Source organism: Egretta garzetta, unplaced genomic scaffold (assembly GCF_000687185.1).
Source record: "Egretta garzetta isolate BGI_Z169 unplaced genomic scaffold, ASM68718v1 scaffold64, whole genome shotgun sequence".
NCBI classification, from domain to species: Eukaryota; Metazoa; Chordata; class Aves; order Pelecaniformes; family Ardeidae; genus Egretta; species Egretta garzetta.
The window spans coordinates 2,006,952-2,032,866 of NW_009259596.1; the positions used below are offsets into that span (position 1 = coordinate 2,006,952).

Sequence of the window (25,915 nt, forward strand, 5' to 3'; positions counted from 1 at the left end):
AAGAATCTAATGGAAGATGAGACAGAAATCCAAGAAAGTAACAAAATTCTAGAGAAATACTACAATCAATATTAACAAGAGCAAGAAGAAAGACTCAAAGATACAGAACTGGTTCTACTACTGTAGATACAATACTGGAGACAGAGTATGGGAGTCCCTGTGTAAAAAACCCAAACAAAACCCAATGCAAAAACCCCCTCCCAAGCACGCAAATTACAACAACAGACCAATTAAATCCACATCAGCATTCTGTGAGAGCTTTTCAGTGTTCAAGGATGGTTGCATGAATCTCTTCTTCTAACCCAGACCTTTGCACGGACGATCTTTCCAGCCACTGTGTGTGGCCAGCTCATTTCTAGTAGCAAGCCTCATGAAACTGTTCCTCTACAAAATGCAACCAACGAGATGACCACGGCAGCATGGTCAGCCGTGGAAACAACTGATGTCTGCCTTGGACAAAGGATAAACTGCACCACACCATTGAACGTGTAACTCAGGGACAACTGCCTGGCTGCTGGCAGCAGTGGGAGATGGGTCCAGGCACTCTGCCCTGCAAGGTTTGGCTGCTCGGGGGCTACTTGGGTGCTCCACCAACGCCCCAAGTGCAGCTGAAATGCAAAGAACAGATGGGATACCACATAGTCAAACAGATTACCTATCCATCATCTTTCTGACTGACTGCTCTCTTCAATCAGATGCTATGAAGTGGAAGTTACCTATTCATTTTCAGATAATCATTTTAGTCACCAAGAACTATGAAAATGCAATTAATGGAGATGAGAGCACAGTAGAGCTCTGACCCCATGTGCTATCACGCATTGGAAGATGGTGCACCTAACAACCAACCTAAAATATTACTGTGCTTCATTTGGAAAATACAAAACAGAACAGTAGGAGAGGAGCTAAAAAGCTGAGCAGAGAGGAGTACACAGGTGGAAACAGATAGAGAAAAATGTATTCTAAAAGTTCTGATGCTTGTTGCATGTTGCATGTTTACCTGTAGCACATTTTAAAATGCAGTTACTTACAAAACATATCTTTCAACAGATATCCTAACTGATATTGTATAAAAGGCTGCAGATTAAGTTTAAAAGTACTTGTCCAAATAGATTATTCACAAAAACCACCACCAATATCTGTGTCCTGGTTTTGGCTGGGATAGAGTTGATTTTCCTCCTAGTAGCTGGCACAGTGATGTGTTTGGGATTTAGTATGAGAAGAACATTGATAACATACTCATGTTTTGGTTGTTGTGGAGCAGTGCTTGCACTAAGTCAGGGACTTTTCAGCTTCCCCTGCTCTGCCAGGCACCCAAGAGGCTGGGAGGGGGCACAGCCAGGACAGCTGACCCCAACTGGCCAAAGGGCTATTCCAGACCATATGGCATCATGCTCAGTATAGAAACTGGGGGGAGTTGGCCGGGGGGCAGCGATTGCTGCTGAGGGACAGGCTGGGCATCGGTCAGCAGGTGGTGAGCAATTGCGTCACTTGCTTTGTGTATTCTGTATGTTCTCTTACCATCATCACTATTATTGTTATTATCTTCCACTGCTGTTTTCTTAAACTGTCTTTATCTCAACCTATGGGTTTTACTATTTTTCCGATTCTCTCCCCATCCCAATAGGGAGGAGGGGTGTGAGTGAGCAGCCAGGTGGTGTTCAGCTGCCTGCTGGGTTAAACCACGACAATCTGCTAATCATATTTTATGCTCTAACTGTACCATGATAGATTTCCTTTTCTGGAAACACAAGTATCTAAGTTAAACTCTTATTCATAACGGGACCTGATATGGTTACTGTCAATTAATTCTGATACTGGTTTCCTAAAAATGCTACACAAATATTGAATCACATTTCAAAACAAGTAATAATCAGAAATTCCACTCAGCAATAAAACTTATCAACACAAACAGGTACAAGGATATTAAGCCTTTCCTTGTTTTAATAGTCTGCAGTTACAATTGATTCATTCCTCCAACAGCTTCACTGAAAACAAATAGGAAAAAAACCATTTTAATAAGATGACTTCAAACTGACTTCAGCTACTTTGTATTGTTCATAAACAGCATTAAATCTTCCATCACATTAGTTAGCATAGCCAGTGAGAGCAAACAGATGCAGAAGAATGAAATCAAGAATATTTATAGGCTCTTCCCTCCAAAAATCTCGTGTTTATCCAAGATTACACAACCCTATGTATTGCTAATAACTAGATCAGTGTAATAAAAAAAAAAACCTCCAAAACACACACTGTAAAATCATCAGAATATCATTCACCTTTCATTACCTCCTTTCAGTCATATTATTCAAAACCATTAATCCATAATGCAGGGGCTGAAAAGCTGCTAGCACTTCCCTTGACTTATGAACCAGACTAATTAAAAATTGATTTCTGATTTTGAAGTTGATTTTCTAGGAGACTGCAGGAAAAATCTGTTCCATTTTTTCAATACTTACCTGTGGAAGGGGAGTACTATTGTAACGCTTGGTGCCTGCAGCGCTGACAAAATGGTGGCATGTTCACTCTGGGCAAACCAACATTTTATATAGGTACGTACAAATACAAAATACAATTTACATGTATCCCTGACCACTAAAATGTTCCCCTCTGAAGTGTTTTGGGTCACAAACTGTATTTTTATTAAATATTCAAAAATTATTCCAAGAGAATTCTTTCACAAAAGATATGGTGGATATTAAATGAAATTACTCAAAATATAAACCCAAGATATGAATAATTGACTACAAAAAGTACCGGGCTGGTTCTGAAAAGGAATCCATTGGACCTAAACCTCTTATTGTATTCCTCCTTTTTGAGTGGCAATTTACCAAAATTTTTCCTGAGGGAAAAAAATGTGAACATCATCTTTAAAATGAACTACTTGTATTTGAGATAATTAAAAAATAATAATAACATTTCAAGAGAAAGACTCCATTTTTAAGACTTTGTTTGCAACAGCAAACCATAAAAGAATGGAAGTTCAGTTAGGAGTGTACCATATGTGCCTCAAATTTGACACAGTAAGATGCATTAAAAAGCTATTAAATGTCTCGTTATTCCTGTTCCTGAAAGACATATGGTACACTTCATGTTAAATTCAAAATCCTTTGCTTCAGTTGTATTTCTTGAGATTTGTCTCCTCAGTTTCAAAGCTTCTCTGAGCTGGTTTATGGCTGATTTTTATTTTTTTTTTAAATTCTAAATAGAGGTTTATCGGAATTGCTACTGTATGGAGAATGATATGCCACCAGTTTCATGCCAGTGGAGTTCTTGTTCCCACCATCGTTCCAGAAAGCCCACCTGGCTGAGTGGCTGTGGGTCCAGTGCCTAGGCTAGGACCGCAGACTGGGAAACGCATATGCCTTACAGGACTGGTGGTAACGCATATGCTTTACAGGACTGGTGGTACCTTCTTGGCAGCATTCATTTTTACAATGAGATATATAAGCTTTTATAGTAGTCATAATGTGGTTCACCACTTTTTCTTAAACGTGGATTATATGCACAGCCCAATCATCCCCATCAGGGCAAGTATATGTGATGGTATCTATCTTTAAAGCAAAATACTCATTAAGTACATTCACTAAATTGTTGGCTCCTCCTCTCTTTATTCCTGTATTTGACTGTCTGATCATTAGACTTAGTTCTAATTAAATAATCATTCAGAAACCTCTAGTGTTAAAATGTTATCTCAAGTTTCTCAACAGTAGGGGGAAACTGGAGAGAAAAAAAATATTAGGAGGTTTGAATGTAAAATATAAAATACCAGAAAAAGTTATTGTGGGGATAAAGAAATCTGTTTCCACAGGGAACTAGATTTGGCATAATTGTTTGGAAATCCTCCTTAATTAGAAATAATTTGACAAGAGTCAAAGTTTTTAATGAAGCATTTCTGTTTCTACCAACATTTTCTGGACTTCCTCAAAGAAATCCTGGGGCAATGCTCTTCGGTAGTCAGCATTTGAACTTTTAGTATCATTATTCATTCCTTAAATCTAAGTCAACATCAACTGTTCCTGTTACCCGCTGCTAACAAACTATCAAACACCAAAAAAATCCACTCTATTAATACATAGAATGCATTCAGCAAAAAATAGATAGTTAAAAGACAGGCTTGATCAACCCAACAAATCCATCTTGAGGAACTTTTTCAATTCACATTATATAGAGCCCTTCTAAATACTCTTGGACTGAGCCATCCCTACAGTCTTTGATGGATAAAGTTCTCCTCATACCATAAATGTTCAAAGATGATCAGGTAAGGGATTTTAAAAAAAATCCTCAGTTTCTTCTTCCCTTATAATTACAGTAACAATTATCATTTGCATCTATCTACTGAAGTACAGTTTAAATTCACTTTTTATCCAATCATTACATATATGCAATTTCATCTGTTGCAAATGCTAGCGAAAAGCTTAATTCAAAATAGTCTTTAGCACTAGAGTTACACTTAAAGTATATTTCTGTTTAGAGATGAAAAATCATCATTGAGCAGTGCCTACAACTTGAGAAAATATTGGAACTATTCAACAAAGAACTGCTTTGACATCTTCTAGCATAATAATTGAATAATATTTCTAGTTATTGAATATCATATCAAATGTAACTATATATGCAGGCAACACAAACTATAATCTTATTCTCTATTGTAAAGCTTAGAAAAAAACATAAGCAATATGCAAAAGAGTTTGCATAAACTTAACTGTTGATAACCTTTGCCTTTTCTTTGTAAACGGATTAAATATGAGTTTCATCAGGCCATGCATTACAAACTTTCATGTGTTTTCTTTCATTTGAAAGATGCATAGTGATGGAGTTTTCTACTAAGGTCACATTTTTAGCCAGTTTGGAAGAAAAACCCCAACAAAATACTTACAAATATCTATAATGTTTCTACCAGTTTGTGTAAGTGGTGTTATTAATAAAAAATAGCATTTTGTAATTCTGCTACACTTATCAGTAAAGCACGAACTTTCAGCTACTTGCTTATAATACCAGTTCTAGCAGAGCCTGATTCAGCTCTAGGCTAAGCACCAACTGGCAACACTCTAAGCTGGCACTGACCAAATTATTTTACAAGCCCTTTTATTTGCTGGCAGGAAACTTTGCAAAAAGGTTTGATAAAGGGAAAATTTATGATCTAAGCCCCCCCATCCCCTTTTTAAACAAAGGATTGTACAAACAAGCAAACAGAAAAAAGTGTGCTCTAAAGAGTATGTTACCTCAAAAGGGAAAAATGTATATACGTTAGGATTTTTAACCAAAACCTCACTTTCATACTAACATTCTCTTCCAAAGTAAAACACAGAAAGTACCCCCATATTTTTAATTGCAAAAATGTTGTGTCTGCAATACAAATCTCTTGCAGAACACCACTCACATTTGTGGTATATCCAGCGCTATAAAATAAAAACCCTTGGGTTTGTAGGTAATGCGTTATAATGGAACACTTTTTTCAACATAAAATTTCCTTCTTATCAGCCATGTGAAAACTGAAATTTTAGTTTCAGGGAATATAAGCGTGTGTGTATATATATAAATGCACGTGTCTATGTAATGCATGCGCGTATATATACGCACACACAAGGAGAAAAGCGCCTGCAGTCAGCCACGTTCATCCATTGTGGAGACAAACTGAATTCACCTATGACTTCTTGCTGCTTAGTTTCTGAGTACAAGTTTTCTGTACTCAGCACAGGATTTTGTTTAAGCAAAACGCTGTTTGCTCTTTTAAAATCCAAAAGGGTACTGAGAAGGGCAGAAGGACCACAAGAATGATTTCTCTGTCTCTGCAGGGGAAACTGTACTCATCTAGCCCCCGGACACCTTTTCGTAGTGCAGCTGCACTGACCTTCTCTTCATTAAGCAAAGCAGCACTGGGAACTTCATGTGCCAGAAGAGCAGCTAGCGATTCTTCTTCATTTTTGACAGTCACTGCTGTTCCTCTAGCTTTGAGGAGATCGCATTTACACGCTAGGCACATTCTATGTCTTAACAGCCTAGGCTCAATGCATCTCTCATGGAAAAGGTGGCTGCAGCTCAAAAAGCACACTACGTCTCTGGGACAGTAAACAGCCAGACATACTAGACATCATCTAAATCGGCTTCCTTATCACCTTTCTTTACAATACATAGTTCAAGCTGCCCAATAGCTTTTTTTACTTCTGTTAAATTCTGGCATGACTGGATCTAAGCTCTTGCTATCCTCCATGTTCCAGCACAGTAATAGGTGGAGTAAAACACCACAGCCCTTACACACAGAGAGAGCTTCTAAATAATGGTTCACCCAGGAGCTGCAGTAGCTTCCTACTTCTGTTGCTATGATTACTTGTATGCCATTCTGAATTAAGCATAAAATGTCCTTGTCTTCCAGATGACCAGTCACATTTCTAACAGTGTCCTCTGCACTGATGTAGACCATAGGTAATGCTCCACTACCTACATTTGGACATTTATAAGTGGTTGCACCAACTGCTCCAATTGATGCTGCACACTTTATTTTGCTTGTGAAAGTACACTATCTCCTTCTAATTAGGACTAACCAGGCCTCTGCTTCTTTCTGTTGGCCTCCTGAAGCTTGTTAAGAAGCTGCAAGCACTGCAGCGTGGTCATCTGGGGTAGCACCACCAGTCCAGACAGTCTTTAATGGTGACATTCTTCCAAAGACTCTTAACATGTGCTGACTCCCACACTGTCCTCTTCCCAGCCTGGAACAAAATGCTTAGGGAAGCAACTCCCAATCCATGGGCTTGTGATCAAAGCAAGATAGGGCACCATCAAGACTGCAAAGCATAACCACTGGGAAGATCTGGCCTCTCTTCTCCAAGCCCCAGTCATATCCCGTTCATGAAGAAATACACTTTAAGAGTGTTTTTCCCAGTTGGAGCTGGGAGCTGTGTTGCTTCACCGTATTACTGCCACCAGCGATGGCACTACCACTCCTTAGCTGGTGGGATCCTCCGTGGGCAGGTGGGGGACACTTCCCGCTCCTGTGGTTTGTGGTGCTGCCATGTCAATCTCCTGTGCTCAGTGCAGAAAAATAAGACTCAAAAGATTTTGGTGAAGGTGGGGATAGGCCCACTGTCCCCAAGGTAACAGCCGCCCCAATTTCATCTGCTTGTCATTGTTACTTGCTATACAATACTTCAATCCTACATTCATTGAATACCAATACCCCCACATAAACCTTTAAAGTTTAGTTTTCTCTCTCTTTCTCAGGGAAAAAAAAAATTCACTCTAAGGCATATAAGGGAAGTTCAGCCTCTGACAACATCCCACATTCCACCTTTCAAGTGCTTCCAGAGCTTTCAAACTGTATTCCACACATAAATTATAAGCACATTGCTACATGAGGGCCAAACACTGTCTCTCCTACACCGGCTCACACAGACTGATGAGCCAGCCAGTAAGTTCTCTAGATCTCCAATGTATTCATGATGATGTACTGCAACTGATGTTTGGGGCATCCTTAAAACACACGAATGTTAAAACTGAACTTTTTCATATAACTAAGGAAAATGGTTGTCAGATAAGGCCTCCACATATTTCTCTTTGGAGATTTTTTCAGGAGAACCCTATCAACCAGACACAGATATACAACTACAGAGGGCAGGATTTTGTCCTTAAGGAAATATTATTTTGATCACTAATAGACTTATACACATTAATGAAGGGACAGATTATAGTAGCTCAAAATACTTTAAAGAAACACTTTTAAAAAAAGCTGAGAGTTTATTAGTCTGGAAAAGACACAAATTGATTCTTGATTAACTGAAGTATACATTAGGAAGCTTTTTTTTTTTTTTTTTTTTTTTTTTTTTACTTTAAGCTTGCTTGAAACAAAGCTAGAGCTATATTAAGATTAATGGCAACAATGTCATATTGGAAATTGTCAATTAAAATTAAAAAATATAAATTAATAGAAGTACCTCTTTGATAAAGGCTGAACAAGGGCAAAAAGGACTTTGACAGAAATCCAAGGAACACTCAAGTTTGTGAATACATTTCAGGTTTCTGCCGTGCTTTTCTGATGTGTTCTCCACTCAAGCTCCTGACATGCTTCTTACAGTTACTGGAACTCTTGAGTTTATGACAGATAGAATAAATTTTTAAAAATGGCCAGCAATTTTCAGGGCTAGACTGAGCTCTAACATTTCTGCAAAAGGCAATAATTCTCTTTCTAGGAACTGAAAGGAATTATGAAATAATTGGGGCGAGTTTGATGAATGTGCAAAAAACTTCCGACACTTTGGAGAACAGGTTCTGCAACTACATACTGTAAGAGCAAAGGCTACTTAACGTATCTTGCAACCAACACTGTTTGCTGCTATACCCTGGAACTTCAGAAAAAACGTTGTGTCAGATATTGTGTTCTCACTGCACTTATGAGAGCCTGGAAAGAAGTAAAAAACCAGTCCCAAACTTAGGAAGTTGATGTTTAGATTAGGTTTAGTCTGATCAACTAATCAGACTACAAGAACAAGCTCATTTTGGGTCAAAAATAAATTGCTTATGCAGTAGCTTCATATGTCTAATAGTACACATGAATTATTTTTATGCTGGTTGAATAAAATTACTGCATTAGACATTGAAACAGCACTTATATTCTAAGAGACTAATAGATACCAGTGCATTTCAATAACTACTTCTAATTACTACTGGCTGCTGAAGATGAGTGGAAATTGAGCTACTTACTGAGACTTGCTCTGTAATTTGAAATCAGAAGTATTTTTTATGTTTTTAGAAAAAAAAAAATAGTTATAAGACTGGCTTGCAGGTCTTCTCCCTCCCTCGTTCCCTCTTGCCCCCTAGAAATGTCCTCCAGGCATGATGCTCTTTTTTTTTCCCAGTGAAATTATCAGAGTTAAAGGGCCATTTTTCTTTACCTGTGTAAGTCTGCAGAACGGAGTCCTTCCCTTCAGGTAAGAGCAAAAGATACTCAAATTTTAAGAGATCACACTAATAAACTCCTATTTCTCTATTTATGTACTTCTGTCATGATTTTATTAATCACAGGTTTCTTCTCCTAAAAGTATACTACACTATACAGTTTTCCCTAATTCAGGGGGAAAAAATATGCTGAAATAAAATCTTACATTTTGGTTAACAGCAAGTTTTTTTGTTTGTTTTGAAAACCTTGTTAAAACATCACATTACATTAAGGTGAGAAAAGGAAATAAAATTTCAAGTAATAAACCATCATCATCTGAAGAGGCATAATCTTAATTTAATATTTTCCTTTTTTTTTTTTTTTTTAATAGTATGTCCACTACCCTTCTGGAGTATATTAAGCTATGATTTCTTCCTATCAAAAGTAATGGTTCAGAAACCACCACAAGTTGAAACCTTTAGAAGGTTTACTTTGTTTTCTTCAACTCTTCTGGGCAATATCATAGCTGCACATTGGGCATTTCCCACAGCTTAGCAACCAGCTACCTGTAAAATAACCCACCAAACCCCAAACTCTTGCAAATTAAAATCCGTGCTACTTCTCTAGGCTTACATGCTTGTAAACATACTATACAACACTGTGCACTGGGATTTGTTTCTTTGCTTCCTTTTTCAAAGTGGCACAAGCAATTGCCCAAAGCCTTCCCAAATTTCTGTTCCTGATGGCTACACATTTCACAGACTCATGTGCTGCAATGCTCTCGCCTTGGGCGTGAGAACAAACAGAGCTATAGTGACAATCACCATAAAAAATCCACAAAACTATTTCACCCAGAAGCAGTGTTTTCTCCTGGATTCATTTATTAAAGTTATCCAGACGCCCTCTTGGAACAAGCATATTTATCCTCCTCTCAAGGCTGACAACAGCAACAATATTTTTTGCACCCTTGTGGGACATAGCAAGTTATATATTGTTGCCTCTGCGGGCACAGTTGTGGAGTACTCTGGCAATAGCTCTAATTGCTATGGCCACTGCTGTCTTCCCTTTAAAAGTAAAGTCTCCCCTTCCACAAGGCCCGAGTTCACTGGCTGGCTGAAGCATCTTGAGGGACTCTGTGCTTCGTGGCATTGGCCCTTAGGTGGTACCAGCACTGCAGAGGAGTTATTCTCCACATATCACCTGGATGTACAACTCCAAAGTGGTCCAACTTCCCCTCCTGAGTGACTTTGTTCGCACAGGCAATGAATGTTCACGTGGTTCAAGATCTGCGTGGGCTGATCCACAGCCACATATTCAACACCGGCAGCCAGAAAGAGGCAAATCCTCCTCCCCAAAGCTGAGGCTCAAGTACTTTCATGCTAGACCCTGCATGAGGGTAATCACAGGCAAGCAGTTATAAAAATTACTTCTCGTCTTCCAGCTCTCTATGGCAGGGAGAAATCAGCTGATAAACAGGTAAAAGGACAGCAGAAATAGATCTGCATATTTCTAAATGTTGGGATGTTTGATTTGTCTAAATGTAAGAAGCATCCTGCTGTTAAAAGAAGCCTCAGTAATTCTGTGTTCAGTAATGGGACAGGGACATATGCTGGTAGGGTGAAAACACTGTGCCCTCTGCCATATTGCTTTCCTCCTGGCTAGGATATTTTAAGTGCTGTAGACAATGCCATGAGGTCTGAAATCACACCTACATGGTCCACACATCATTCCTATTTAACTGTGGAAATAAATGTGTAAATGTCACTGGAGACCGAGCAGTTTCTGTACAGGCCTAGGCTCTTCTATCCAACAGCTCTCTCCTGCTAAAAAAGACATATTGTCACTGTAGATGCTTCTCAAGACCTTCAGATAGAGGAGAAAGAACAGACTGCACAGAGTGAATGTAAAATAAATCATTAAGTTCAAGAGTTCCAAACCAGAAATGGTACTCCAGCTGTCAGCCTGCCCAGGGGAAGATGTTAATTACCATCATTGCAAGAGAAACCGAAACTCCATGCTAGACATGCGATGTTTTCAACATCTATCTTTTTCATGTATTGACCGATACAGACCATAAACACAAGTGAAAGTACTCTATACTGAACAACATTCAACCCCAAAGCAGGGGAGAAGAGTTCTGTGATTTGAAGCACACTGCTTGCTTGCAAGTTAACTGAAGGGGTTGTCTTGTCACCAAGCCAGACAAGCTACCAACAACCTAGTCTTACATTCTTTTCCCAGTTGATTTAGGACTTGGCAATTAAAGCAGACATGAAACTATTTCAGCATGGAGATACAAAGCAGAGGTTTTGCTTGACCACATAAGGAATGTCTTCCTCCACTGGGTAAGGCTGCAACATGCTCACTGTCCTTGGTTATATCCATCGCCATCTACTTGGCAAAGAAGTCATTTGCAAGGCCCCTTTTTGCCAAAGTGCATTTTCTTGGTTAGTAAAGTGAAATTCAGCAAGCATTAGGAGCTCACCAACCATTGCTTCCGAAGTTTCTTCCCTTTTTACAAAAGAGCTGAAAACTTGCTCCCGAGTATGCTGATCTGCCTGACCAGAACTCCTCCCTTTGGGGACCAATGGAAAGCTCCAGGTGGCAAGAATTTCAAAGGGTCTATTTTAGCTACCGAAAGCCAGAAAAAGGCTTTTAACTTGAACGTGTAACACAGCGTGCCTTGGAGATATCACTGAAAAAAGGTCCCATTCATTTTCCAGCAAACAAATTCCAGAAGGAAGGCATCTGACCCTGACTGAGGGATAAAGGTGAAGGACAACAAAAGCAGCTAGAAATAATAAAGCAGAAAGAAGAAAGAGGAAACTGAAGATTGAAAGAAGCAGACTTCAAAAAGGAAACATATACACAAAAATAATGAGCAAACACAGCCATGCCAGAAGGATTAGAAAAAAACATTTACTTAGCATACTTATTTATTTCACAATCAGAGATGATGATTAGTTTATGCGTAACTACCTCCTTTGGTACCTGCAAACTTGAGAAAAACACACAGCTGTTCAAAATCGATAGCCCACATTTCCATTTGCCTTGCTAAGGAACTCCTCAATTTGCCGACTTTTTGGTGTATATTTAGTGCTGTACAAAATACAACAAACCCCAGCACTTCATCTCTTACAGTAGTGTTTATCTCTTAGAATACGATCTTTCTAAATATAAGATCCAATTTCTTGCATTAACTTTGAGTTAAAGTGAATGGGCAAGTACAAGGAGGAAGGAAAAATAGTCCTTTACTTCACTGAATTCCCCTCCAGAACCACTTGTGGTTCTCATTTTTATTCCACTTGATTGACTGAGAAGTGGAAGTTATTGGTATTGCACTGGGCTCATTTTGTCAGAGACTAAAAGAATTGGCTATTTCATTTCCCTATTATCATTGGTGTTCTCCTGCACTAACAGTTTTCACCTAAGTACAGATTAATAGCTTTTAGTTGGAACAAGCATACTACTGTCTCTCTATTTTTGAACATAACACCAGGCAGCCTATAGGCAGAATAGCCCTGCTGAGATCCTTTTGGTCCCTATTCCCCCACCCCTACCCTAAGTACTTTCATTTAAAATGAGAAGAACACTGTTCCAGAATACGTTTTTTTTACTCATCAAGATCACTTTTTCATTTCCAATTTGTATATTCTGCCAGTGCAGGTGACTGCTCAAAAAGCACATGAGCAAACAGAAATCGGGCTGAAGCTACCTGAAACGTCATCAAATAACATTATTTTCTTCTGTCTCTGTTTTAGCAACCAACAAAGTGTCAGCAAACTGATAATTTAAGCAATTAACCTGCCACTTTATTTCCCTGTACTATTTAGTTTCAGTGGTTTACGTTTTGGTGGGGTGGAAGGGGTGCTGTTGCGTGGGAAGAAAGGTTAAAGCGCATTGGGTTCACTCTGTGCTCTGTGGAACCTGGAAAAGAACTGACACACCATGAATACTGCAAAACTTGGATAGTCACTGGAAAACAAAGACAAGAGTAGACCCTCTTAAGCCTTGCAAGGCTGACTGATGATGTCTCATCATTTAGTATAGCATCTTTCTCCTACTACGATCCCTGGGATTTAAGGAAGCAACACATACATGGGAAAACTCAGCCCCTTTCCATCTAAAGGAAAAACTTCTTTTGCATCCCATGAAGGGTGATGTTGTTTTAACAGTATTTTTGAGAACTAGAGATTTTGAGACTCTGTAGCGTGCAGAAGTGGCAGACAGAAACATCTCCAAGAAAGAACCACTGCTGCATACTTCCCATCCCCAAACCAGAAAGAAAGGCTGCCTGCATCTGTTGCCTCCTGTATGACCCAATAGCTGCTAGGATAATCCACTACGATCGTTTAGAAAATAATCCTATCACTACCAAAATGATGGAAGTAAGAACAAATAGGCTCAACGGGAGAAAAGAAGGTAAAAACTGCTGTAGGCATCAACAGCTGTATGATTGGAGTCAAGTAAATAAAGAAGAGATGCAAACCAGAAGATTAAAGGAGTAAAACCCCATCTAGTTCATAACTTAGCAATGTCTAAACTCTCAGCAAAGAGAAAAAAATGAGGAGTCTTAGTATTGTCTCCATCTGTATTTATGCACTAAAAGAAAGGAACCATTCAGAGGCAAATAAGGACAAACAGTCCTACAACCCACGTTTAGCTATGCAACTCGCCCATTTTAGACCCCTTTCCACCTGGTGGGAAAAGGTGTACTCATCCAGAGGACAACTCACAGCACTTAATGCAGTCTCTGCCCTGAAGCGCTCCCTGGAGGAACCTCTCTCTGCACAATGAGGACAGAGAAGCTCACAAAGTTTCATTGTCCAGACTGTTCCACAAAGCATCTCAAGGCAAGTGGTGCGAATGCTTTCTGAGTTTCTAACCTGGCCAAATAAAAGACTTCAAACGATTTGGGGAGAAAAAGGATGGGACAACACAGTCAAGTTTAAGTGCAACCTGATGATGATAGATAATATGTGCTTTATGATGACAACATATTTGGTGTTACAGAAATTGCCTCCTTGCCCCCCTCCCCCCCCGACAATCTGTACTCCAAAGTGTTTCTTTTTAAGAGGAAGACATGAATAACAGAAAATGAGTGAAAACGAAGACAGGGACAATGCATCATGAAAATGGGAGTGCTTGGGGAACTGTTTCCTTTGTTTTTACACTTAAAATGCATTATTACTTGTCTGGACATTTCTCTTCAAGCAATACCATCTCATCAGACATTATAATGCATTTCTATTCTGGAAAGCGGCACTAAGGCTATATAGAGCTGTTAGACACCAAGCCATTGGCATATAGGATTTAGCTGTTAACTGTAGTCTTATAAATATTTTTATTCCAATACAACTTTCTTAAAAAGTCAGCCTTCATATCATAAATACATTCCCTTCTCTCCCCCATTATAAAGTGTAATCTTTGTGTGTCAAAAAACAACAATACATTTTCCTTGATTAATTTTTCACAAGGGTGATAAATTCATGTTGTTGTGAGAAAAGTTACAATACACATAAAAGCTTCAAAATGCATTCTGAATCTTCTTTAGATTTAATAATCACCCAGCTGGCTACACTTCAGACAGCAATGCTTCAAAGATGATGATTAGTTTATGCGTAACTACCTCCTTTGGTACCTGCAAACTTGAGAAAAACACACAGCTGTTCAAAATCGATAGCCCACATTTCCATTTGCCTTGCTAAGGAACTCCTCAATTTGCCGACTTTTTGGTGTATATTTAGTGCTGTACAAAATACAACAAACCCCAGCACTTCATCTCTTACAGTAGTGTTTATCTCTTAGAATACGATCTTTCTAAATATAAGATCCAATTTCTTGCATTAACTTTGAGTTAAAGTGAATGGGCAAGTACAAGGAGGAAGGAAAAATAGTCCTTTACTTCACTGAATTCCCCTCCAGAACCACTTGTGGTTCTCATTTTTATTCCACTTGATTGACTGAGAAGTGGAAGTTATTGGTATTGCACTGGGCTCATTTTGTCAGAGACTAAAAGAATTGGCTATTTCATTTCCCTATTATCATTGGTGTTCTCCTGCACTAACAGTTTTCACCTAAGTACAGATTAATAGCTTTTAGTTGGAACAAGCTTACTACTATCTCTCTATTTTTGAACGTAACACCAGGCAGCCTATAGGCAGAATAGCCCTGCTGAGATCCTTTTGGTCCCTATTCCCCCACCCCTACCCTAAGTACTTTCATTTAAAATGAGAAGGACACTGTTCCAGAATACATTTTTTTTTTTACTCATCAAGATCACTTTTTCATTTCCAATTTGTATATTCTGCCAGTGCAGGTGACTGCTCAAAAAGCACATGAGCAAACAGAAATCGGGCTGAAGCTACCTGAAACGTCATCAAATAACATTATTTTCTTCTGTCTCTGTTTTAGCAACCAACAAAGTGTCAGCAAACTGATAATTTAAGCAATTAACCTGCCACTTTATTTCCCTGTACTATTTAGTTTCAGTGGTTTACGTTTTGGTGGGGTGGAAGGGGTGCTGTTGCGTGGGAAGAAAGGTTAAAGCGCATTGGGTTCACTCTGTGCTCTGTGGAACCTGGAAAAGAACTGACACACCATGAATACTGCAAAACTTGGATAGTCACTGGAAAACAAAGACAAGAGTAGACCCTCTTAAGCCTTGCAAGGCTGACTGATGATGTCTCATCATTTAGTATAGCATCTTTCTCCTACTACGATCCCTGGGATTTAAGGAAGCAACACATACATGGGAAAACTCAGCCCCTTTCCATCTAAAGGAAAAACTTCTTTTGCATCCCATGAAGGGTGATGTTGTTTTAACAGTATTTTTGAGAACTAGAGATTTTGAGACTCTGTAGCGTGCAGAAGTGGCAGACAGAAACATCTCCAAGAAAGAACCACTGCTGCATACTTCCCATCCCCAAACCAGAAAGAAAGGCTGCCTGCATCTGTTGCCTCCTGTATGACCCAATAGCTGCTAGGATAATCCACTACGATCGTTTAGAAAATAATCCTATCACTACCAAAATGATGGAAGTAAGAACAAATAGGCTCAACGGGAGAAAAGAAGGTAAAAACTGCTGTAGGCATCAACAGCTGTATGATTGGAGTCAAGTAAATAAAGAAGAGATGCAAACCAGAAGATTAAAGGAGTAAAACCCCATCTAGTTCATAACTTAGCAATGTCTAAACTCTCAGCAAAGAGAAAAAAATGAGGAGTCTTAGTATTGTCTCCATCTGTATTTATGCACTAAAAGAAAGGAACCATTCAGAGGCAAATAAGGACAAACAGTCCTACAACCCACGTTTAGCTATGCAACTCGCCCATTTTAGACCCCTTTCCACCTGGTGGGAAAAGGTGTACTCATCCAGAGGACAACTCACAGCACTTAATGCAGTCTCTGCCCTGAAGCGCTCCCTGGAGGAACCTCTCTCTGCACAATGAGGACAGAGAAGCTCACAAAGTTTCATTGTCCAGACTGTTCCACAAAGCATCTCAAGGCAAGTGGTGCGAATGCTTTCTGAGTTTCTAACCTGGCCAAATAAAAGACTTCAAACGATTTGGGGAGAAAAAGGATGGGACAACACAGTCAAGTTTAAGTGCAACCTGATGATGATAGATAATATGTGCTTTATGATGACAACATATTTGGTGTTACAGAAATTGCCTCCTTGCCCCCCTCCCCCCCCGACAATCTGTACTCCAAAGTGTTTCTTTTTAAGAGGAAGACATGAATAACAGAAAATGAGTGAAAACGAAGACAGGGACAATGCATCATGAAAATGGGAGTGCTTGGGGAACTGTTTCCTTTGTTTTTACACTTAAAATGCATTATTACTTGTCTGGACATTTCTCTTCAAGCAATACCATCTCATCAGACATTATAATGCATTTCTATTCTGGAAAGCGGCACTAAGGCTATATAGAGCTGTTAGACACCAAGCCATTGGCATATAGGATTTAGCTGTTAACTGTAGTCTTATAAATATTTTTATTCCAATACAACTTTCTTAAAAAGTCAGCCTTCATATCATAAATACATTCCCTTCTCTCCCCCATTATAAAGTGTAATCTTTGTGTGTCAAAAAACAACAATACATTTTCCTTGATTAATTTTTCACAAGGGTGATAAATTCATGTTGTTGTGAGAAAAGTTACAATACACATAAAAGCTTCAAAGTGCATTCTGAATCTTCTTTAGATTTAATAATCACCCAGCTGGCTACACTTCAGACAGCAATGCTTCAATGGGAAGATTAATGAACATTTGGTCTGCAGTTTAATCCCTCTAGATTTTAGCATGCAAAGTGCAAACTTTTATAAATTAGACTATCTTTATGCATGCCAATTATATGTCAAGGTCCAAATAGCTTTAATGGTAACTTTGAGGCTTCTTAGTCATAGTTTGTTCTCTCTTTAGAGTCCTTAAGTTTTTCAAAATATTAATTCTCTCCACTACAGCATTCTCTAGACCATTTTAAAGATTACTTTTCAATGTATCATCCCAGGTCAGAAACATCTTCAATTTCTTATTTATTTTATACAATCATCAGTGATTTTGCCTTGCTAGCAGTATATTCTAGGGCAAGGATTTAAGTGAGCAAACAATTTAAGACACGAAAGTGAACAGTAACTTCCCTACAGACTTCCCCACAGCCACACTGGCCAGTTACTGCCTCTACCTTTTACAGCAGCAATTACTACCCACCAAGCTCCCGCCACCCCTGGCCTCCGCGGTGCCCATGCTGTTCAGGTGTTGCATAAAGTCCAAAAGGATACTACAGTTCAGGTAAGAAAACCTGCACCCAGGCTGAGGCAACAGAAGATACTGCCCACGTGGCTTTGTCCTCCTCCCTCAGCATTTCCATAAGGATGCCTTCCTCTTTCCTGTGCTTTTGGAGGGAGACGCTGATAATAGCAGAACAACCTATGAGACTTCATTTGCAGTTAATGGGGTAGTCTGAAACAATTACAGTCAGAGGAACATCTTTCTTAGAGATAACTTTGGTTCTTTACCAAAGGATAGAAGCTCATTAACAATCCAGTGTATTTCAAGATCCTGCGGCTGGTTTTGTTGGACAATTACAAATAGAAGCAGGCAAACCCCCCAAACTTTCATAGACCTCTTATAATCGAGCTTCCCTCTTTACTCCCCAAAAAACCCCAGAGTCCTGAAACTTTTTGCTTCACAGTTACCAGCAATGAGTACGGGGTAGAGAACTGAGGGTGGAAAAAGAAAGGAAAACCACCATCACCATGATGTTGAAAAGTTTTCCTTCTCCATTTTGCTCCTAGTCCAGTTTCAAATTTGTGGTAACAAGACGACTTCTCTTTCTGTTTTGTCCAATTATGGGCACTGGTTTCAATAAACTAGAAAGACACAGGAAGGTATGCTTATTTTTTAGCTTTTTTTTTATTTTCTTTTTTAAATGCCAGTAGTAACTATACAGACATTCTGAAATACTTTCAAGCTAAGCCAGTCAAGAGCTTTGGCAAGGAATACAAATGGTATACAAGTCAAATGTAATAAGCAAACAAACATTACCCTCCTGCTGTAAAAACAGTGCTACTTACGCCAAGATAAGGCTTAAGTTATTTGGTTATTGTGACTAGCCTATTAGTCAACATCCTAATGCATTTTTAATGCGCAGAGAGAACAGTGTGCATCTCTTGTCACCTCTAAGGCTAAATTCTAAACACTGCAAAACCAAAGTCTGATCGCAAAGTCTTCTCATTTTAGTTTTCGTTTTGTTATTCCACTCAATTTCTAGTCATAATTCCACTAATGCATAAGATTTTTCATTTTTATTGCAGCTTCTTCTAGACTATTCTGAAAACACACTTCCCGCTTACTTATCCAAGAAGCAGACTTTCACTGATCTAAGTACTTTTTATAAAAAAGGTAACTCAATTCTGTGTCAGGCTATTTGGAAACATTTGCACTATTCGTCTGCCAACTTCTGAAACACATTACTCATACCAAGAGCCTTCTGCCATCTTCAAACACAGATTTACTAATTTGATGCTCTGAAAAGCCCAGAATAATCCCTCAAGGTTTTTTATTTTAATCATAAATTTTATGAGAGCCAGAAACAACCTCCTTATCGTGGCCACTTCTACAAATTATTGTATCTTCCAAGACACTTATGTTACAAAGAGATTAATTTACTGTGGAATTTGCGTACATATCTTAATCACTATTTAAGTAATGAAAAAAATCAGTTAGTAAAAAAGCAGTAAGCCATGTATTTAGAATTTATATTGTTGGTGTTGCAGAATTAATGCTTCCACTCAGTGAAACAGTTCAGGTTATCTCATCCTTACACTAAGAACTGAGCTCATAAATCATGAAACAGGCAAAAGGCTGGTGAATTTGAACAGGTAAGGGATAAAGATTAAGAGAAGGAACAAAAATATAACAGAAGGCAGCCTATTAGAAGGTAAGTCTTGCTGCAGCCACAAAGTACATAGCTACCCAATGGGAGAAAAAAAGTGAAGTGAACTCTCCATTGCCAAGTCAAGGAGGAAGGAGTTTTTGCAGGACTGTTAGACACAACTAGAAAGCCCAGCACACTGGAATACAGCTGCGTAGCAGCGCTGCCACGTCCCAGAGCACGTGCTCGCGGAGCAGACACAGCTAGGAAGACGCACCTATCTACCACAACACGTGCAAGCTACAGCAAGTACAAGAAAGCTGCCCCGGCATTACCTGGAGCTGCCCTCGTTCTCCTCGCTCAGCACATCCAATTGGTTTTGGCAGGTACTTCTTCACTTGCTGACAGAGCCAAGTTCAACATCTTTAACTTCCAAGATAATATATATTTTGGCAGGCTGCATTTGGAATCTGTCTGCATGAAGTTATACCAAAAATCTTGGAGCTTCCAGGCACAGAGAAAGGTGCAGCATCACTCCTGTAATCAGGAAGCAATTAAAGCTGCAATGTCATCAAGTAAGAGACTGGCAGTGAAATGATCATAGAGGCAGCTCATAAACACGCTGTCAGAAGGGATGAAAACTTCACTGTCACTCTCAGCCTTTGATCTTTTGAGATGCAAAGAAGAATTGACACCAAAATAAAACAACATCCAGCTGAGCAGCCACTGCTAGGTTCGAACAAACACAAAATTAAAACTTTGGCAAAGGCAGTTATGTCCTTATGTCAGCAACAGAAACAGATTTATACTGGTTTGAGCATATCTTGGTTCTAATATGAATAAAGATTCATGGCAGATTTCCAGAAACTCTTCCCTGTACTTAATTAAAAGCAAGGTGCTACTTCTATAACAGCTGCCTTGACCTATTGCCATTTGAGATAAGACTCTATTCCAGCTTTGTCCCACCTTCAGTTTAAATTGAGCGCATCAGAAAATATCAAAGCTTCCAAATCCTAAAGCTAAGTTTTATTAAAAAAAATTGAAATAGTAATCTAGGAGAAGGAGACTTTGAATACCAAGAAGGTCCACTAGGTAATCCAGATAAAACAGTCCCTGAACTCAAAAATCTCCTGTCCAGCAGCCCTTCAAGGTAGACCTCTTTTCCCACAGTTTTGGTTTACAGTCTAAAAACTTTCAATGGCTTCCTGGTCTTCAGAAAAGTAATTTTCCTCTTGCCTGTTAGGCTGGGTCTGCTCCCTGATGGAAGATCCCTGAGAGCTCTTCCACCCAGGAAGATGGAGCCTCCCCTCATCAGAGGACTCCCCTGATCCGGTGTGCGGCAGCCACTGAAACGCAGCCGGGTCCCTTTCTCTCGCCTGCCCAGACACACCGAGAAAGAGCCACTAAACTGAACAAAGTCACCAGATGCATCCTCCGCAACACTGCTTTCTTCATCAAAAACACTGTTTATGAACAGTGCGCATTTATGAACATTACATCCATCAAGTTATCTGCTAAGCAAGTCATAATGTGAGAAAAGAAGCGGCTTTGTTATATTGTTGCCCAATATTGCATGGTTCCAGTCCAGAAGTAGCTTAGCTAACCTTAATTTGCTAGAACTTTCTACTTATTATGCTTTTATTCACTATGCTTCATCTAGTGGTTTTTTGTTTGGCTTTAATTTTAGAGTAAATCTGGGGCTGGACTCCCATTCTGCAGTATTATTCAGAAAAGAAACAACTGAAGGATTGGAGAGAGCTTCAAAATAATCTATTATACTGAACAGACCTTAGACTAAATGCTATATAAGCAATATGAATTTCTGATTTCAACACAACCGTTGAAAAGAAATCAATGCCATCAATCTAAATCCCAATGGAACTGAGTTATTGACTTTCTCATCTTTTTAGATGACATCTTCTGGTATTTCAATTAAGATCAGAGGACAGTAATACAGTTTTTCTTATTTTATCTAGTTGAGAACTCTGGGAACACTGTAGTAAAAAAGTTACATTTTCTAATCTGTGCCAACAGGAGTAGGAAAGAAATGTACTATAGGTATGTACCCCAAGCACACAGAAGTGGCTTCTCCCCTTCTCCTGACTTTTCTTTTCATTCCTGCAGGTGTCTAATTGGGTTTGCTTCACTTTGTGTCTGTAAGAATCATGAGCTACACGGTACATGGAAAACATAACATTCGAGTTCTTTCACATGCCAGAACAGTCATGATTATCCATATCTAAAAGTGAGAAATTGTATGTGTGTGTGTGTGTAGGGGCATTTTCCTTTTATTAGAAAAAGAAATTTGCTATCTCTGAGTGGACAAAGTTTTAGGACCTCTGTTACAGAATGCTAGAAAAAGGTGAAGAAGCGCTGAAATTGTTGTCCAATTATTTTCCAAAATAACGTTAAACTAATTGTTCTTCTTGTGATCAAGTCTGAATTATCGTACGCACGTACATTAACAGTCTCTGTCACTTAAACAGTGACATCTAACAAGGCCAGTAATATTCAATTTCCCCTACAAATTATTAAAACGTTAGGAACAAGAAGTAGTCTTGAGCAGAAACATTTAAGGCAACCTGAGATTGGCAGCCAACAAAAGGCGGCCCGTAATGCTTGCCCAAATCCCTTACCAAGTGTTCAGTGGCTGTCTTTCAGCTGGCTCAGATCCACTGATGATCTTGTTTACATGACCCAGTCATATAAATCAAGGAACAAATCCAGCTGAAAATTAATAAAATAACACAAAACCAGATAATATTTGAAACAACCTGCTTCGTCTCTCTGCCCACGAGTTAGTTTTCAGATGAGTCTGGCTCACAGCACGGCTGTGCAGCAGGGATGGTGAGATGGGGGGAGAGAGATCCTTCCACAGGCAGTTTTCACTAAGGGTGCCTTACATGAATCCTCAAACCACTGTCTTTGAAAACACTTACGTACACATAATAAAAACCTAATTCCACTCTGTCCATTTATTTAAATCATCAGTTATTTAAGTAATTGTGGCAAACAGACATGAGAAGCCACAGATGCCCTCTATACTGCAGGGAGCTGGGGGAACTCAGGGACAGACCTCAGACAGACCCTGGTGCTTTGATGGTGGGAATTTACCATGCAGTGGAGAGCCCTGGCCTCCATACGTTAAATCAGTGTACCAGGAGGTCTGGCATAACATTACACAGTGCACAGATGTATGAACACAGACAAAAGTGATCACATCTAAAAATGCTGTTCCTCTTCAAAGCTCAAGCGTCAAGCATCAAGCTGGAAGGCTTAACTTGCCTCATAGTCCTGAACACCGACCTGCAGAGAATGGTCAAATAGCTTCTGCCAGACACAGACAAGAAGCCCCTTTACCCATGACATGAGGTGATGGGGTTGGGAGAATGAAAACTACATATCCCATCTCCTAGAAGAATTAATTCTCCATCAGTGAAGAGACTGACTGTCCTTGTTCAGGGAACCTTCTCCATCTTCCTCCTACAGCCAAGACAGGGGAAGCTGGCATTCCAGATTAGCAATATTACAACATCCACCTGGAATGAAGCAGTCTGTATTCTTATTCCTCCTTCAAGGCATGCTAATCTGTTTTAACCAGTGGTCAATTAATCTAAAATACATAAAGAAGAGCATGAACAAATCCCTAGGGAGAAGTCTTAGAGATGATGAAATGCCAACAGAGTAGACAGAAAAACAGGTAAAAACTCTGGAGGAGCTACTGCTATTACAGGTCCTAAAATCAGAAACTGCTTGCAAGCTTGACACGATCTTGTTTTCATCATTAGAAAACAAGTATCTGACCTTCTAAGCAAGGAATCTTACTCAGTTACCATGTGTTAAGTCTGATAACTCAGGGGAAACCTAGCTTACATTTAATTATTTATCAAAGGAGGTACCTATTGTAATCTTACAGGCTCCAATCAACCAGCTCTTATGGAAGCCTACCCAAGGATCCAAAGAGTTACTGTCGTATTAATTACTGTCACATTAATTTTTTTTCTTGTGTTAACAAGAAAAATAGCCAAAAGTTCTATCTCTTTTTGGTAGACTAAAGATGGTTTAATAGTACTTACCGGTAGTCATTACAGAAGACGCTGAGGAACACCTTTGGCATTTCAATTTGTAGCACTTTTTTTTTCCTTTAATGAATTATATCAAGTGCTAAATCAAAGACAGAGAACATGCATCTTTGCCTTGGTAACTAGGGCTTTTGGGTTTTTGTTTGTTTTTTTTTACCCCCACCTTCAATGCTTATCAATCTCCTACTCTTCATATATTCTCAGTTATACTGATTGTTACTAGTTCCAGCAGTTTTACACTAATTCTTTGTTTAACTGCAGGCTTTCCTTCCTCCTGGATGTGGTTGCTTTCACCCACCACATTTGCAATCATGGTTTGTGGGTAATCAGCTTTCATTAAATAGCTCCTAATTTTCCACATCCATTTCTCCCCTCCCAACCAGTGAATTCTACCAGTTTCTTAAGCCCCAGGGTTAGCAATTTTGCTGCACGTCAGGAACTGCACAAGTAGTTGCACTTACTCCAGCAGCCTTGCTGAAGAGCCCTTATCATCTGCAAGCTGTTATATATATAAAAATATAAAATATATACATATAAATGTATTTATGTATATTCCTATGGCTCTTTTAGTTCTGCTCTACCCTTTCATAGAGATGGAACAAATGTAGCAGTAGAGAGCAATTAAGATCATACAGAATAATTATGGTTTGATTTTTTTTCTTGAGTAGTCTTCCCTCTGTGCAGTTATCACTTGCTCTCTACAGAACATAACTTGGTTTCTGCCATCTGAAGATATGCTGCACCGTTGTGAAGGTATGTGTCTCCTTCAATTGACTACAGGGAGCATTTGCATGACTACTCACTTGGATTTTATGGCTGAACTTATTGGAAATTATTTTCAGCTTTTAATTTACATGCTCTGCTTAACTGACAGTAATTTAGATTGCTCTTTACTATTTAGTAACTGATTTTTACAGATGTTTTTCCTATTTTTTCTATGATACGACGTTATTATTTCACTTACAGACTATGTATTAGCCCAGCGTGATTGCTTTCTCCTCCTATGGTTTACTTCTAAAAATCTGGTACAATCTTTTTCTAATTTTAGGTACCAGCAGCCTAGTTCTTTTCTGGCTTAGGTGATGCCCGTCTTTTTCATACAGCCCTCTGAGTGCCGAAACTTTTGCTAGTTCTTAACAAACCTCCTCCTCCTCGCAACATTTTCCTCAAGAACATACTGAAATGCTCCCAGCACAAGGCACGGGGCCAGCTAAATACGCAGGACGAGCTTCAGAATGCTGCTATGGAAATTCTACTCTTTAAAATCCTATCTTTACATGACCCAAGAGTTCTTTCACTTCAGAAGTCTCTCTTATATGAAAAAGCATTGCAAGAAGCCTTAAAAGAGCTGATGGTATTTTACAACCAACAGCGACATGAAATCTCCAACCAAAGCCATCTAAATATAATTTTTCCGTAATAACTTTTCCCCTCCTTGAAACAGAAACTAAGAAACAAGTTTCTCCCACTCTCAAACTTAAATCAGGAGCCTGCATGAGATGCCTTCTCTTTTATCTGTGAAACTAATTTTTCTGTATTTATCTTTAAGACTGTTGCTTCCATTATTGCTCTCACAAAAAAAAAAATATGCATAGCCACAAGACATATATGATTAGAGCTACTTTTTAACATAATTACCACCTTTTTTGTTTTGGGGTTCTTGAGTTGGATTTGTCATGGGCAGGGCTGTTTGCTTTTTACATCTTTTCCTTGAGGCTGGATACATCCTTTCACTCCCTACCGTTGGCTACCCTGTTCGTATGATCCAGCAGACACTGCTCTGGCCAGAGTTTCTTTTCCAGAAGTGTGTCCCAGGATGCTGTCAGCCGGCAGAGGGGCCCTGCGGAGCAGCACCAGGTGCCTTGTGCATGGCAGAGGTCTCAGACCAGCTACAAAACTCACAGCCCACCCAGCAGCACCCTTGGGCTCCATGGTCCGCCTGTTGGGGCCCCGAGCAGCCGTCCAACACGGCACAGAGATCCAGGAGAGGGTCGACAGGAGCACTCAGAGAAGGAAGCCAGAACGAGCACAAGATGTCTTGCTGCTCCGGCTGCGGTTAGAGCAGCCAAACAGCGTGCTGCATGTATTGGGTCGAGCTGCTTAATGCTGTGCTTTCGATGGGTACGTAGAAAGGTGTTGATAACACACCAGCGTTTTCGCTACTGCCGAGCAGTGCTCCCACAGCATCAAGGCTGTGTCTCCATCATACCACCACTACCACCAGTGCGCTGGGAGGGGGCAAGAGCTTGAGAGGGGACGTAGCCAGGACACCTGACCCAAACTGACCAAAGGGATATTCCATACCATATGACGTGGGCTCAGGTATAAAAACTAAGGGAAAAGGAGGAAGAAAGGGGGCATTCGTCTTTTATGAGGTTTTGTCTTCCGGAGCAACAGCTACGCATACTGAAGCCCTGCTTCCCGAGAAGTGGCTGGACATCATCTGCTAATGGGAAGTAGAGAATAAAATCTTGTTTTCCTTTTGCTACTGCACACAGCCTTTGCTTTTTATTAAACTGCCTTTATCTTGACCCACGAGTTTTCTTTCTTTTCTATCTCATTTTCTGCCCGCCTGTCCTGCTGA

At 39.5% G+C, this 25,915-nt stretch overlaps 1 protein-coding gene across 2 annotated transcripts in view; it reads right to left on the reverse strand.

Moving 5' to 3' along the window:
* CADPS2 (calcium dependent secretion activator 2) overlaps positions 1-25,915 on the reverse strand; it is a 260,700-nt gene that overhangs the window by 218,702 nt on the left and 16,083 nt on the right. The gene's annotated exons all lie outside the window — the stretch shown is intronic.